Source organism: Ambystoma mexicanum, chromosome 8 (assembly GCF_040938575.1).
Source record: "Ambystoma mexicanum isolate Mex_15411 chromosome 8, UKY_AmexF1_1, whole genome shotgun sequence".
Taxonomy (NCBI): domain Eukaryota; kingdom Metazoa; phylum Chordata; class Amphibia; order Caudata; family Ambystomatidae; genus Ambystoma; species Ambystoma mexicanum.
In genome coordinates this window covers 795,169,475-795,186,011 of record NC_090929.1, presented here as the reverse complement: position 1 = coordinate 795,186,011, position 16,537 = coordinate 795,169,475, and positions in this window count along the sequence as shown.

The following is a 16,537-nucleotide window of genomic DNA, read 5'->3' as shown; positions in this document are numbered from 1 at the left end:
ACTCAAGATTCTTGAGGGACACCACAGTGGACAGGTGAGGGGTCAGGGGAGGCAGAGGGGGAGAAGACGTGCATGGATCTATTCTCCAGGAAGGATCTGATCCAGGAGGTGGCAGAGTCAGAGAGAAGGGCTGCTGAATGGAGATGCCGGCAGAGGATTTGGTGGTTAACCAAGTCGAAAGGTGCTGATAAATCTAGTAATAGAAGAAGGACCAGCTTCCCGTTGTCTTTCAGATCCTCAATTTGGGTTTTTAAGTCTATAAGGGCAGTTTCAGTTCTGTGCCTAGGTCGGAAGCCTGATTGTCTAAGGCCGAGAAGTTTATTAGATTCCAGGTAATCCTGGATCTGAAAATATGCAGCTCGGTCCAGTATTTTATGCAAAAACGGTACAGTGGTGATTGGCCTGTAGTGCTGTCATGATTCCTGCCCCTCATGTCCCCAGCCCTCCAAGATGTTAGGCTGGAGCCAGGCCACGATACCTTACATGGCCCTCAAGGGCCTGTACATCCCTCCAAAGACCCACTTGGAGCCAGACTTGGCGCTTGTGGCACCAGACTCACTCACTCCCATAGGATAACATTGGGGATTGGACTTGTAGTGCTTTGATAGGGAGAAGATGGATGCCCCCACATAGTTAAGTTCCCAGAACTGCATGTGCAGTCTAGTCTTTTGGGTGTGGTTCAGCCCAGAGACACCTGGGATACCCAGAGACTATTTAAGCCACGCCCAGGCTGAGAAACATGCTTTGTGTTTTCTGCACCTGCAGCGTGACACTCACCGTGTTCGGATCGGTCTCCAGTAGGCCTGCATCTTTCTTCTGCGCTCAGCTCCTGCAAGAACAAGAACACCGTTAGGAACAGCCTTACCTTAAGGCGCTTCGGCCCATCATTCATCGCTTCTTCTGTTCTGCGGGCATCTTCAGCAGTGTCATTCCCATCCCGGGACGCCGCTTCCTAAGGAAAAGAGAAAAGAACAGAAAAAAGGCATTAGTAAGCATTCAGCAAATCTTCGCTTATTTTTAAAGACTGTACGAGCTTCAGACGCTTACCTGAATCCCAGCCACTCTGGGGGAACTGTGTCTCTGGAACTTCTCATCCATCTGCAAGAGGGAAAAGACACTCCAAGTTAGCATGGAAACATCTAGAGGTGCTGCATACCGTGCTTACTCACTGCATTTCTTCTTCATAACCGGCATCCACGCGGAAAACGTTGCGGCACCTAAAAGACACAGAAAAAGAACTCAGTTCAATACAAATATGAAAATCGCGCATCGCGCTCTCACTCACCTTCAGCGCTACTCATCTCAGCAGCACGTTGCCATCCCCGGACGCCGGCCATCATCTAAGGAAGGAAAGGAACGAAGTTAGAGAACTGTTCAAAAGACTCATTATACTTACCTGTCAGACTCTTGCCAGTGAAGTAACTAGGCAGCAACGAGCCCACATCAATCAACGTGCCCCTGCGCTGAAAGCAGGACGGAGAGCACACTTTCCAAGAAATCATGGCCCAGTCTCCAGTCGAGTAGACTCCAGGGAAGGGTTCGAGGTCGTAAGAGGTCAGAACAGGCTGAGTGACATCCCCGTGGATACCATGTGAGCATTACAGAACACAAAGCCTCACATCAAAATCCACCTGGGCGTCATGGAAACGTCAGAAACAGACGGGTTAGCCCACATGTTGGGGAAGCTACGTTCCAAAGTACATGCAGCCAGGCAGGAGACCAACACCCTGAGGAGAGAGCTGATAGTAGCCAAAGAACGCACTGATGATTTAAGCCGGCAACTTCTGTAGTCACAAGCATGGCATGCACCATTGCCCGGAAGCGTGCCCTCGATGCCAGCACCATCAGCCAATCCCGTTCAGATAACCCTTCCTGGGGCAGTTCCCTTGGCCCCGCCCGAATGATTTACAGGGGATCCCAAGAGGTTTGCAACGTTCATGAACCAGTGCCGCCTGCACTTCTTTTGTAGACCAGGGGCCTTTCCGAATGACCAATCACGGGTCACTTTTGTGCTATCCTACCTGAGTGGTAGCGCCGCGGACTGGTCTGTACCCTTTGTGGCCCAAGACAATCCTTTGCTGCATGACTTCAGGGGCTGGAAAAGCTGTTCGCCCGTCGTACTCATGGGCAGGCATTAGACGACGAACTTCTGTCCCTACGCCGGGGAATCAAGACCTATTAACATACATAGCCACGTTCAATAGACTTGTAGTTGAAGCAGAATGGCCAGTGGAGAAGAGAACCACGTTATTTCATCAGGGGTTGCGGGGGGAGCTCAAGGATGTTCTCGCACAAGTAGTGAACCCCCCGAAAGACTGCTCAGAATTCATTGACCTTGTTGTTCAACTGGATCATAGGTTGCAGGACCGAAGAGCAGATCGAATCAGACCAGACCCTCGCCTTATGTATGTGCGTTCAAAGGACAATATTGCCCGCACAATGGAAGGTTCAGGAGAACCAATGCAAATCGGGGGGGGTCAGAGCCCCCTTGACTAAAGCGGAAAGGGATAAAAGGAGACAGCAGCAGTTATGTCTGTACTGTGGAAGGTCAGGTCATCTCCTTAAAGAGTGCCCTGTGAAGCCACCGAGGAGAACGGTAGGGGCCACGGACAAGGAAGATACCATCAAGGAATCGGAAAACTTCACAGCCCGGCAAGTGTAGGGGTCCACTTGTCGAGCGAAGAAAGTGAACTACAGACCTCCCATTTTGCACTATCTGTGGTCTTGATCAATAACCAACAACCATCTCGGATGCACGCAGTAAGAGCATACATTGACAGTGGAGCCGTTGGGAATTACATCGACCAGGATCTTGCGGCAAAGATGGGGCTTCCGTTACGCCCTAAATCAACCACCGACACTGTTCCCACTGTCGACGGCACGGAAATAGCTTCTGGTCCAGTATCCCAATGCACTGCAGCCTTAACCCTTTTGTGCCAGGATGGACACCAAGAATCTATCGTTTTCAACCTCATTAAGGCACCACAGTTCCGGTTGATTTTGGGAATGCCATAGTTGGTAGCTCACAATCCTCGAATCGATTGGTGAGCAAGAGAATTGGCCTTTCCCGAGACTTGCGCCCACACATGTTATCGCCAAGAAAAACAACCAATAGACACCAGAACCTCTACGCTTGCGACTGTGGCAATCGGCACCCTACCAAGTGAATACCAGGACTTTCAAGATGTCTTTCAGAAAGAACAGGCTAATACCCTTCCACCGCATAGACCATACGATTGCCAAATCGACCTGATACCCGGCGCACAAATCCCTTGTGGGTGAATTTACGCACTCACGGAACCAGAAAACCAGCACCTGAAGGCCTATCTTGACCAATACCTGGCCAACGGGTTCATCCGTCCCTCGAAGTGTCCAGCAGCCAGTCCTCTATTCTTCGTACCGAAAAAGGAGGGGGACTTGAGAACGTGCATCGGCTATCGTGCACTGAACCAGATTACCGCAAAAAACCGCTACCCCCTGCCACTGATCCCTGAATTGCTTGATCAAGTCAAAGATGCCCAAATCTACACAAAACTAGACCTGAGGGGGGCATATCACCTTGTTCGCGTAAAACAGGGGGACGAATGGAAAACCGCTTTTTGCACCAAATACGGGTTGTACGAATATCAAGTAATGCCCTTTGGCCTTTGCAACGCGCCTGCAGCATTTCAATACTTCATGAATGATGTTCTACGGGAATTGATTGATGTCTGTGCTCTAGTGTACATCGACGATATTCTAGTATATTCCGCATCAAAGCAGGACCACGTTAAACACGTCCGATCCGTATTGGAGGAACTCTGTCAACACCATCTCTACGCCAAGCTCGAAAAGTGCTCATTCCACGTCTCTGAGGTGGAATTCCTGGGCTTTATTCTCAGCCCGAATGGAATCCGAATGGATGTACACAAGGTAGATGCTATCCTGAACTTGCCATCCCCAAATTCATTCAAGGGGGTTCAAAGTATGCTGGGTTTTGCAAACTTCCACCGCCGGTTCATCCCAGGATTTTCGCAAATCGTGCATCCCATCACGTCATTGCTAAGAAAAAGCAACAAAAAGTTCCAGTGGACAACAGAAGCCGAGGAAGCTTTCCAGGAACTCAAAACAAGATTCACATCTGCCCCAATCTTACGCCACCCTCGCCCTGATCTCCCATACCTGGTGGAAACGGATGCCTCAAGCATGGCTATGGGAGCTGTCCTCTCACAAAAGGACCCCGAAACGGGCCAGTTACACCCTGTTGCCTTCTGGTCGCGTAAATTCACACCCCCTGAACTCAATTACGCTATCACAGACAAAGAACTCCTGGCCATTAAATCAGCCTTTAAGGCATGGCGGCACTACCTCTTGGGCACCAGACACACAATCACCGTAATAACTGACCACCGGAACCTCCAGTATCTAAAAACGGCAAAGGCCCAATCCTCACGACAACTACGTTGGGCTCTTTTTTTTTGCTGAATATGACTACGTGAATGCATTTCGACCAGGAGTGAAAAACGGGAAGGCCGATGCCCTTTCCCGTATGGGGGTGGAAGAGCAAGGGTATCAGACCCCTGACCCAATAGCAATCATCCCGAGTGACAAGCTCCTAGGAATCACAGCAACCATAATTCAGAAAGAATTACATGAAGAGATCCAAAACCTGATGAGTCTGGAGCAATTACAAGCGTGGAGTGCACAAGGAGAACATTACATGATAAAAGATCAGTTGCCCTACTTCAGGAATCGCTTATTCTTACCAAACCAAGAACTACGAGAACAAGTCATGTCTGGTTATGATCGAGGGCCACCCCGGAATCGCTAAAACCCTAGCCAAGGTAAAACGAAATTATTGGTGGCCCACGTGGCGTAAAGACATTATCCAATTCTTCCTATCTTGTGGAGTGTGTCCTCAAAACAAGTCATCCAAGCAGAAACCGGCTGGGCTATTACAACCATTGGAAATCCCACCAGCACCCTGGCACACGTTGTCCCTCAATTTTATTACTGACTTACCACCCAGTCAAGGGTTTAACACTATTCTTGTGGTCGTGGACCTATTTTGAAAAATGGCACATTTCATTCCTCTTAAGGGGCTCCCAAATGCTTCCACTCTGGCAAAGGTATTTCTTGAAGGCATCGTACGGCTCAATGGGTTTCCTTCAGTTTTAGTCTAAGACCGAAGTACTCAATACGTATCTAACTTCTGGAGAAAATGCTGCTCTGTGGCCCAGATCTACATCCGGCTATCCACCAGTCACCATCCCCAAACGGATGGTCAAACTGAGAGGACAAATCAGACGCTCGAGCAGGATCTGCGTTGCATGTTACACCAAGCTGAAGGAAGCTGGTTCGACCTATTATGGATAGCTGAATATGCTTATAATGATTCCCTACACACCAGCACTGGGCAGACACCCTTTTATACCATGTATGGCAGACACCCACGTACTTCTGAGTTGGACATTCCTACAACCCTGGAAATGCCAGAAGTCAACACCTTGCACACGACCATTTCTCAAACCTTTAAAAGGGCAGCTGAACACCTACTTCCAGCTAAGAATCGCCAAAAGAAGTTTGCTGATCAACACCGAGCAAAGGTCCCCAACTACCAAGTGGGAGACAAAGTCTGGCTGGCGTCTAAACACGTGTCCATTAAAGGAACCCGAACTTTCCGTCCAAGATACCTGGGTCCATTCACCGTCACATCCGTGATAAAACCTGTGGTGGTCAGACTAGCTTTGCCGTCAAACATGCAGATTCATCCTGTGTTCCATGTGTCTCTCCTTAAACCTGTTCAACCTGGGACCCGGGTAGCAACACCACCGCAGCCACTAGTAGTCGCCGGGGAGCCAGAATTCGAAGTGTAAGGACATCCTGGATTCAAAGTACGGCAGATCCAAATTATACTACTTAGTAGACTGGAAGGGGTATGGTCCACAATGTTTATTAGAGGTGGGTTTGGAGGCAAAGTGTTCCAGCCAAAGGGCAGGGCATTCAGGTAAGGGTTAATGGGTAGAGGTGTGGGTGTCGAAGTGTTGCTACTATGCTGCCATCCAGTGCCAAGGGCAGGATTAGGAGTAGGTGCTTTCTGGTATAGTGGCCAGTTTAAGCTTGTGTATTTCAGAGGTAGTAGGCTAGGATGTGGGCGCTATGGCTGTAGGTGAGTGTCAGGGTTATGAACTTGTATAATATCAGGGGAGAATGCAGTATTGGGTAGTTCATGAACATAGTGAGATACAGTCGAAACAATATGTAGATATAGTTGGTGTCAAGGGAAAAGGGCAGTGCACAGTTATCACAAATAAGCGTCAATTACTAAGAGTCCGTACAATTGTGTGTGACAGGTAGTGATAGACAGTGTTCTAGCGCACACAAGGTAGGCAGGTCTCCACTAGGAAGTAGTGACTAAGATGCAGTGGTAATTACTGGCAAGTAAATGTTGTAGTTATAAGCTAGCAGGTTGCAACAATAGGCTAGATCTATTCAATAAGCACACAGAACACAAGTGTGGGAGCAATCAGATATAGCTATTCCTAAAGGTGTGTATGCGGAGAGGGTAAATCGGATAGGTTTCTGTGTAAGGTGGAATTAGTGCATGCTGGGAATCGCATCTTGATATTTGGATTTGGATGTTTGGAGTCGATGCACAATGCAACGTGCATGCAGAGGTGGGTTGGACAGCACTGAAGAGCGAGTATACTCCTGGGGTGTGCGCAGAAAAGGTAGGCAGGTCTCCACTAGGAAGTAGTGACTAAGGTGCAATGGTAATTACTGGCAAGTAAATGTTGTAGTTATAAGCTAGCAGGTTGCAACAATAGGCTAGATCTATTCAATAAGCAGACAGAACACGAGTGTGGGAGCAATCAGATATAGCTATTCCTAAAGGTGTGTATGCGGAGAGGGTAAATCGGATAGGTTTCTGTGTAAGGTGGAATTAATGCATGCTGGGAATGGCATCTTGATATTTGGATTTGGATGTTTGGAGTCGATGCACAATGCAACGTGCATGCAGAGGTGGGTTGGACAGCACTGAAGAGCGAGTATACTCCCGGGGTGTGCACAGCGGAACCGCAGGACAACAATCATGTATAAGGCCAGGGAGACTACTCAAGCAGAGAAAATCGTGCTTGGCAGATAGTAGAGGGTGCAGTGAAATGCTGAATCTGGCTAACGACTGTACAGGGAAATAGCAAATATGGCAAACATTAGTAGTCATGGTATAATTATGCAAAGATACAGTGCTGGGAATACTAGCATGATAAAATAAACTGCACAAGCAGGCACTGAGCATAGGAGGAAAGGTTAGAATTGGGTTAGCAATCCAAAAGGCATAGAACAGCAGACTGCAGGGTGTTCAGAGTTAAAGGCAGAACAGTAAGTCAAGTGAAATATTAATGCGTAGGTTCGTGCACGGGTAGGACGCCTACCACCTATTATGAGAGGTAAGGGTAGGTAGCCGGCAACCAAGCGGTGGTGATACAACAGTCTGAAGGCGGACAAGCAGACTTCCTGGCCCTGGCCTCTGTTGACTCTGGATAGGCTCGGGACAGGGATGTGCCCTTTTGTGTGTGCCTTCGTGGGTGGGCCAGCTATCACCTGCCGGCAGGGGATTGGCTCAGAAGAAGGAACTTGAAGCCAATCACGACATGATGCAGGTCCTGGGTGGAAGTTAGTGCCAGGCTGCAATAGCGTGAAGGCGAGCAGCCATCTTTGGATGACTGAGCCTCGTGGGCTGCAATGGAGGCTCAGAATGCTGATAATCAATCTCCAGTATACAATGAATAGGCATTGTGGCGGTTGGGGGTGTGGGCCTTTCTCATGCGAGCTTGGGCATGGCTGGAGATTTTCCTCATCTCACAATGTGGGCCTAGTGCATGGAATGCCGCATTCGCCACTCCAGCCTTTGTCTCTTGACTACAATTACTAACATCTCTGCGAAAATAGCAATGTTTTTCTATGTGGGTTGATTATATTGAAGTGGGAGCCTTTGTATTGGGAGGTGGGCCTTTCACTGTCCCCCCCATAGTCCATGATAGTGCTTTGAATGCATCTCGCCTCACTCTAAAGTGCTTAGGAGGGTGGGACGGGGCTGGGCCCTTCCCAACTTTCCACCTTTTGTTACTTCTGCAGTAACAAACTCGGTTATACCACTGTGCTCCTGCTTCCTCCTCTCTGCTTCCACATATGCCTGCGTTCCCTTTATTGGCACCCAGGCTCCACACGCTGACCACAAACTCTCTCCCTACGCGCATACTCTTCAGGTGAGCAAGTTATATAGATGCATCCCCCATGCTCTGCCAGGTCCACCAAAAACTCTGTGTAATTTTCTAGACCAGTGGGTAGAGAAATAATAGTGAGGTATAGATGGTGAACTTCATCTCCATACAGGATGTGGAGCATTTCATACTTAGGGCCACTTTGTGGTATATCAGTCTGTAACTTCAATATCTTTTATCTTGCATGGTGCCTTTGGAACGCCAACTGATACCATCATTCTTGCACTACTAGGTGCTACATTGACACAACAATGAAGGCCCAAATTGACAGGTGCAAACAACAAGGATGAATACGATGATGGGCATTAACATCTTCATGATCGCTTCGAGCCACGACGGGGCCCAACTGAATGCCAAGGTAAACCAATCACTGTCCTGTACTCCTACCTCCTTCATGTGAACACCCAAGCCATGGACAGCTGCAATGATGTGGGATCATGATTAGGGGTGTACTGAATAGTACATTTACTATTCAGCCGAATACCGAATAGTTGGGCAAAGTATTCGTCCAGAACCGAATAGTGAGCCGAATAGTGGTTTATTACTAGAAATGTGTTAATATATGCATGCATAACAAGCCAAAACTGTTGGCTTTGCCAATACTTGTTTTAACAGGACTTCAGCGAAGGAAATGCATAGTGCTTATTAATAGGTCATAGCTGTAACTAAGCTTTACAAGGGGAATTCTATTATTGCTTGCTTTCATTGCCTAATAAGAAATTCGGTAGAGAACTGGAGCTGTGTGGGAGTTTTCAGTCGAAAGCTGCAGGCTTTATTATATTCAACAAAAATTGCCAAATAAAATCAACAGGCACGTTTAGGCACCACATGGTCCGGTGTGGAGGGAACAACCAATTGCAGATTTCTAAAGAGGGACGGGGAGATGTTTGGAGGGAGGGCTGTATATTTTAAATTGAAGAACGACAAGCGAAAGTTAAGAAATATTAACATTTCCCACAGAAAGGGCAAGTTTGCATGTTTGGTCTGTGAGAAACATATGCAGCATGACAGCCTGATAGCATGTTTGGCAGGGTGGTATACATACATCTGGCTACTGTGCTGACACTCATTTCCACAGAAAATGCACACGTCACAGTTTGGGCAAATTGATTATATAGGGACTTATTTGCAATGGAAGGTAGTTTCTTGCAAAATGCAGCTGGATTTTCCTTTTGGACAATGGTGTAGTTTTGGTCTTTAACAAGCACTTGTTTGCCTCAGGGAGGGGTCTTATTTTATCACAAGTTGTCAAGGAAGAGGGCACAATATACATTGTGTCTTTGGGGCACTGTGTGCAGTCGATGCCTCCACCCTGCTGACCTGGCTGCCTGGAATCTATTTCTATCATTCTATTCTTTGAGTTTGAACAGCTGATGCATCCAGGGTGTTTCTGAGGAATGTGAGACCTTCTATCACAACTACCAGGCTCCAGGGATAAAAACCCTTTCCAAGCCAGACCCCACCCTCCATAGCCTCAATCTTCATATGAAACTGGCCAAAGACAGAGCGGATGGCTCAACAATGCCCAGGCCCAGCTGCCTTGTCTAGCAATGGGTGGCGGGTTGTGGCCATTTACATGCAAATCCTGAGCAGGGTCGAGGCAGCAGCTTTGAAATACTCAATTTGTTTGGGACTGCCTGTGAAGTATGACTCTTATCAGCCTGGAGATTTATGGTGCTGTGTTTCACGGCTATTAGCAGTAAATTAGGTTCAGACTGGACAATTTTAATTCCATTAACTGGAGGGGGCATGCGGCTGATGAAGAAGCCTCCCTGGAATTTCCAGAAGTTTTACCCATCCTTGAGTACTGAAAACAATGGCAACCCTGCCAGGAGGGAGTGAGAATTACAGCCAGTACTCAAAGCGGGGATGACGCTGCGCTGTTTACCTACACAATGCTATAATTATCACAAATTAAGTATTCAGCTCTGCCCAGTAGAAGTACTTTACAACTTCAATCCAGGCACAAAAAAAGACACTGGCATTTAATTGACAAATAGTGTCATGCTTATTTTCGCAGTACTGGGATAACAATGAATGGTGCAGATCAGGAAATGGGTTCATTGCCAGATCTCTTATGTTGTCTCCGTACTGGTGACTGTGTAGTCTGCAAGTCAGGAAAGATGACCATTGCAAGCGTTCTGTGTGTGTCTCAGTACTGGGAGAATGATGCATGGTGCTGGAGATGGCACACAATGACGTGTTCCCCTTCTAGCCTGCCTTTGTATGGGCATTTGGTAATTGGTTATGACAATATTATGGGCTTGTGCTTACATGATGCAGTGTGGAATGATATACCGGCCGGCCCCTAGCTTTATGGTGCTGAGGCCATTTATCGTTTTCCCATGTTTTTCAGCTGTGCCCTGCATTCTGAATGAGCGTGATGCCTTTTTCCGTGTACCCACGGATTTTCGGCACAAAGCCCTTCACCACAGATGTGTGCCTTCCCCATAATCCAACCTTGCATGTGGGTCTGCTAATTCCCTATGCCTGGCAGATTCACGAGCAGCTATGTATCAGGTTTCAAAACATGCTCGTATGGAAAATGTTATTACAAATAAAAAGCTTTTTTGAAGGGGTGTTTTGCAGCATTATTCTCCTTGGCTCACAGCTATAGCACTTCATGCACCTAGTCATACAAAGTGCAGTGCACACATCCATGAGGCCACCCTGCAATCCCTTGGGGAGCGCGATGCCCTCAACATTGGTGTTGAAAGAAGTACACTGTGGAATTCAGTCTGCATTGCATAAAATGAACGAGCACGCGCGTGGCAGTGTCTCATGCTCCCAGATGGATTTTGTCACATTTTTTAACAGAACTCTCAGTGCCGCTCTGACAAGCAAGGATGACAGATATACTCAATCACATCCAACCCCAGCCCTTGATACGTGTCATACTTCTTTCGTACCTCCCTTTTCATTATTCAATACCTTCTTTCAGGGATGGCACCGTTAATAGTGCTATCGGAAATAACATTATATTGTTTCGTATTGGTAGACATTCTCCTACTTGCTGAAAACAATCTTTTCACGGTTTCCCCCACTGTTGTGGTGTGTTTATTATATTAATTTCCATTATTATTATTAGTATTCACATTATTACTAATATATGTAACTCCACTAACATTATTAATATTTATGTATTGTCCCATTTGGATAATATACATTTCCATCCCCCCCTTTATAGGACCTCCCCCTATAAAATTCCAGTAGTACTACCAATGTCACACAAAGACCTGCGATAATGGTCAACCCACAATAATAAACATAGGTCCATATCCTCTCATTTGTGCATCTACACCTAGGGTCCCTACTTAACAAGTTATTTACATTAGTCATGTTCATCTTCTTTTTCTTTCCTGAAAGGAGAGAGGTACAAGACAAACTTTTTACACAAAGAAAGAGGAAAAGAAAGAGAAAGAAAGAAAGAAAAAAAGAAAAGAAAAAAAACGCTCCTGAAAAATAAAGATACAGAGCTAGCAGCTAAGTTTCGGCCGGCTACTGGAGCGTGCTACCGCACACGTATCGCTCCCCTGGACAGGCCGGTGATGTAGATGGGTTACAGGTACTGCTACCCCTTGTTTGTAAGATAACTGGTGTACCAGTTTACTATCGTCCCAGGAGGATAGCTCAGCGGCAGCGTGCTCGACTTGGAAACAAGACGACACGGAGCAACATAGGTTCGATCCCTGGGTCCGCGCTTAGAAACCTCTGGGTATTAAGCGCGTTATAAATAACCTATCATATCTGAAGGTGCCTTACGAATGTCGGAGAGGTGGACACAATAGCGCAACCCCTTAACCTTTACTGCCAGGGGATTGCAAAACACCACCCCATAGGGCCTGTGGAACCGAGGGTTGTTCCACCTGCGCACAAAATTACGGATGTATATGAAGTCATCAGGCAGCAGAGGTTGTGTGGTCATATGCTTAGGATCTGTCGCTGTAGTAGTCACGACATCCGGTGTCTTTGTGGTCTCAATCCTCGGAGGTGCAATCTTTCGGGAGATACATTTCATTGCCCTAGTTAGTGTGGTCAAATAATCTTTGAACACATCGCCTTTCACTGCTGCTGTCGTATGTGCGTCTGAAGCCCTTCTTACAGGGGTTATCGGGGTATACATACGCCAGCCAGTGACTACTTTATGAGGTGACAAATAGTGGTCTTTGCTGGGCTGTGTGCGTAAACTGAAAAGGGCCAGGGGAAAACAGTGCTCCCAGTTCTTCTTCAACGTGGTGCACAGTTTGGATAACTTGCTTTAAGAAGCCTGTTTATCCTCTCCACAATGCCATTGGCCTGTGGGTGGTAAATCAAACACATCCAGTGCTTGATGCCAAGGAGTGCTGTGACATGCTGAAACAATGCATTGAAAAAGTGTGTGCCATTATCTGACCTTAAAACCTTGCACACACCCCATTGAGGGAAATCCTTGCATACTAAAAATATAGCAGCATACTTGACATCCAGGTGTGCACATAGCCCTGCTTCCACCCACCTTGAAAAAGGGCACAGTACTACAATGAGATACCTAGATCCATTACAATGCTCACCCACGTCAGCTTAATATATGTGTAATTCACGGAAGGGCACAGTAGTGTGGGGTAAAGTGCCCCCCAACGTTCGTGGGTTCATCACTGTAATGAAACTTTGACATGTGATGTGATGTACGACCATTTCTGCAATACTCTTCTGAATATTTGGTATAAACCAATGTTCCTATATTTCTGCTGCTATGTGCTGCTTGGAACTGTGGGATGGGTAATGTAACTGTTCAAAGGCTACCGCTAATAGCTCCTGGGGCATTACTGTCTTCCCAGAGCTGTCCTGCCTCCATAACAGATCTGTCAGGGATTGCTTGCAACATCTGTGTAACCACAACTCTTTCTCCCTTTCAGGTGCCCTTCCTTGTAGCTCGATAATCTGGGAGATGGGCAATGCTGTATAAGGTACTGGATGTTCACTTGCGGGTGGGGCAGTCACAACGTATTCAGCTGGTATTTCATTTGGCAGATTTGCCACTATTTTGGATGCTGAGTGGCACTTGCGTTCCCCATTGATATTTCATCTGTCCCGTTAGTGCGGGCGGCAAACTTGACGACCGCCACAACAGATGGCTGGGACAATGCTTCTATCAGTATTTCTAACAGTGCTGCATGCTGCACTGGGGATCCATCCGCCCTCCAAAAACCCCTTCTCCTCCAATGGGATAGACCAGCATGCACTGTTGTTGTGACGTATCCCAAGTCTGAATATACTGTGACATAGTACCCTTTAAATGCTCTCAATGCTTCGATGAGCGCTATGAGTTCTGCTGCCTGTGCAGAATAATGCATGGGCAACATTTTCATTACCACCGTCTGGTACTCTCCTTCCTCAAGTCGTACCACCACTGCCCCGTCAGTCTTTGCCCACCCTCCTGGTCAATTGTGGAAGACCCGTCAACGGAAAGTATCGCACATAGAAATACTTGTGTACAGGCACGTTATAAATGCCAAATCATATCATATCATATATCACATGACCCTCTGACAATGCGCATTCCCTTGCTTTGGGGATGTTGTCCTCCTCCCCCTCGTATGTGGCACTGTCGTGCATAGTTAAGTTCGCTGTTGTAGGCATGTTGTCAAAAAGGTGGCAGGGTTCACTGTTTTGCATTTAACCTCATGAATATGTTTGGAAATTATAACCTCATACGCTGAACATCTTTGTGTAGTCAGGGTAGATTTTGACCTTTATATAATGGCAAACAAAGAATGTTCCACACACAACGTAACTGAGCACCCCATTACAATTGTAGAACTTATCCGTATCGCGAAAACAGCAGCTGCTAAAGCTTGTGCACATGCAAACTGTCCTTGCATTACTGAATCCAGAGTGCACCTATAATAGGCCAATGGCTTTTGGCCCATAGTACTCATCTGAGTCAGTACCGTTGTCATAAGATGGCCATCTGATGTGAAAACAAGTCAAATTCCTGCGTATAATCCGGTGTGGCAAGTACGGGTGCCGAACTAATGACTTCTTTTAAATCGTCAAACTGTTTGACCATGTCTGCCGACCACTGTAACCTGTGGTCCTTTGTTTTTTGTGCTTCCCTAAGGGCCTGCAAAAGTGGCGTTGTGTATTCCGTGTAATCTGAGATCCATGCCCTACAGTAGTTACGCAGGCCCAGAAACCTCTTCATTTCTTTAACTGAGGCGGGTCTGGGGGTGGCACGTACTGACACTGCCCTGTCTGGTAGTATTCTACCAGTCCCGGGAGGATAGCTCAAACGGCAACATGCTCGCCTTGGAAACAAGATGACACAAAGCAACACAGGTTCGAACCCGTGTCCGCGCTTAGAAACCTCTGGGTATTAAGCGTGTTATAAATACGCAACTAAGAGATATTCCTGTAACAGAGCCTCTTTGCCCCCGAGCTGTGTGAGCGCTTTAAAAATGCAAATAAATAAATAAATAATAAACAATAAAAATTATTTTACCATTTGCTGATATGAACTGCCCCAGACAGAGCACCTCCTGTTGGCAGTATTGCAACTTAACCTTGTACACCTTATGGGCCAGCAATTGTAGAAGTGTAATGGAATCCCTTTGGCACTGCTGCTCACTACACACTAACAGGTCTTCCACATACTGGATAATCGTGCTAGGCACCTGAATATTCCCTAAATCAGCATGCAGTATTCGGCTCTCGCAGCACCCCTGAGGTAACCTTGTATGTTCGAACCGCATCCTGCCCTGTGTAAATGCTGTGAGGTACCTCGACTCAGGATGGAGTGGAATTGAGAAGAATGCATTTTTCAAGTCCACTACAGTAAAGTATGTGGCCTCTTTGGGGTTGCTGCGTAAAATTGTTGCAGGATTCGGCATGACTGGAAAATCTTTCTGTGCCACGTCATTGAGGGGGCGTAAATCCTGAATCATTCTCCAATTGCTCCCTGTTGATTTCTTGACAGGGTATATCGCTGTGTTACACAGAGATGTCTATGGCACAATGCTCCCCTGGCCCAGCAGTGCCTGTATTGTCTTTCTAATACCCTCCTCCACCTCCCTTGATAATGGATATTGTCTTACCCTGGGCAGCACTGCACCTTGCTTCAGTGTTATACATACAGGGGTCACGTCTTTCAATAGTCTTGCATCGTGTGGCTTTGTAGTCCACAACTGCGAAGGTACGTGTTGTAAGTCTTAGTCAAGGAATAGAGGTGGGTTTAGTACTGCTATCAGGGGGCACTGCACTCTTCAGTACTGTACCATTATGTCACAGGGGATACAAATCTCTAATATTATTTCCCCATCTTTACCACTGTCCTCAAACAGCTCATCATCCGTCACTTCCTTTAGCTGTACGATTGGATCTACACAGACCACTGTGCGCCACTTACACCTGTCCTTGACAATTCCTATCATGACAACCCTTTTGGTGGAAACAAACAATCCCTACAAATCCAGCGATAATATCGTTCCTGCCACTGCCTCTGCCTCAGGTGACACTGCTGTTCGACACATAATATCTGTGGGCACTCGCCAACACTGTTTAGCAATCTGAGGCACCGCCCCCATGAGCACAGTAATACCGTACATGAACATGTCAGGGTCTATGGGAATCCTGCAGAAAACCACTTCCCTTATCATTGTGTGTATTATCAACATCGCTCTTATAGCGCACATCCCAGGCGTGGAGCAAATTATACCACAATCTGTAAATTATATTGTCATGTTTAATCTGCTGAGCTGGTCCCTGCCCAGTAAATTAACAGTAGAACATTCGGAATATAGTAAGGGTGCCCACAGTACCTTGCCTCCCACCTTTACGTCCAGTTCCTCAGTGTATGGAACCTTGGAAATAGGCTCAGAGAATCACTGCACGTCAACATATTTTCCGATAAGTGAACATTTCTCTCCATGATACACGATTGTTACACCTGAGTCCACCATAAATATGTACTGTTTATTTCCTATCTCGGCCCCCACCAAAGGTTTGTCTTCAGAGTGCATGATCATTGACAAGACCGGACACAGGAGTGCTCTCTGTGGGCTGTCCTAATCAGGATATGTGTTCATTCCAGGGAACAAGAAGGGGTTTCCCCCATCACTGCTGCTCTTCCAAAGGAAATGGAGCAGTAGCCCCAATTGGTAACCTGCTCCCCGGGGCAATATTGCCCTGCTGTTGCTGTGGTGGATGCCAGACTTGCATGTCAGCTGCTTGAGGCTGCTGATTATATGTCTGGTCTTGCCCCTGTGGATACTCTTGGTTCTGATATCCTTGACCCT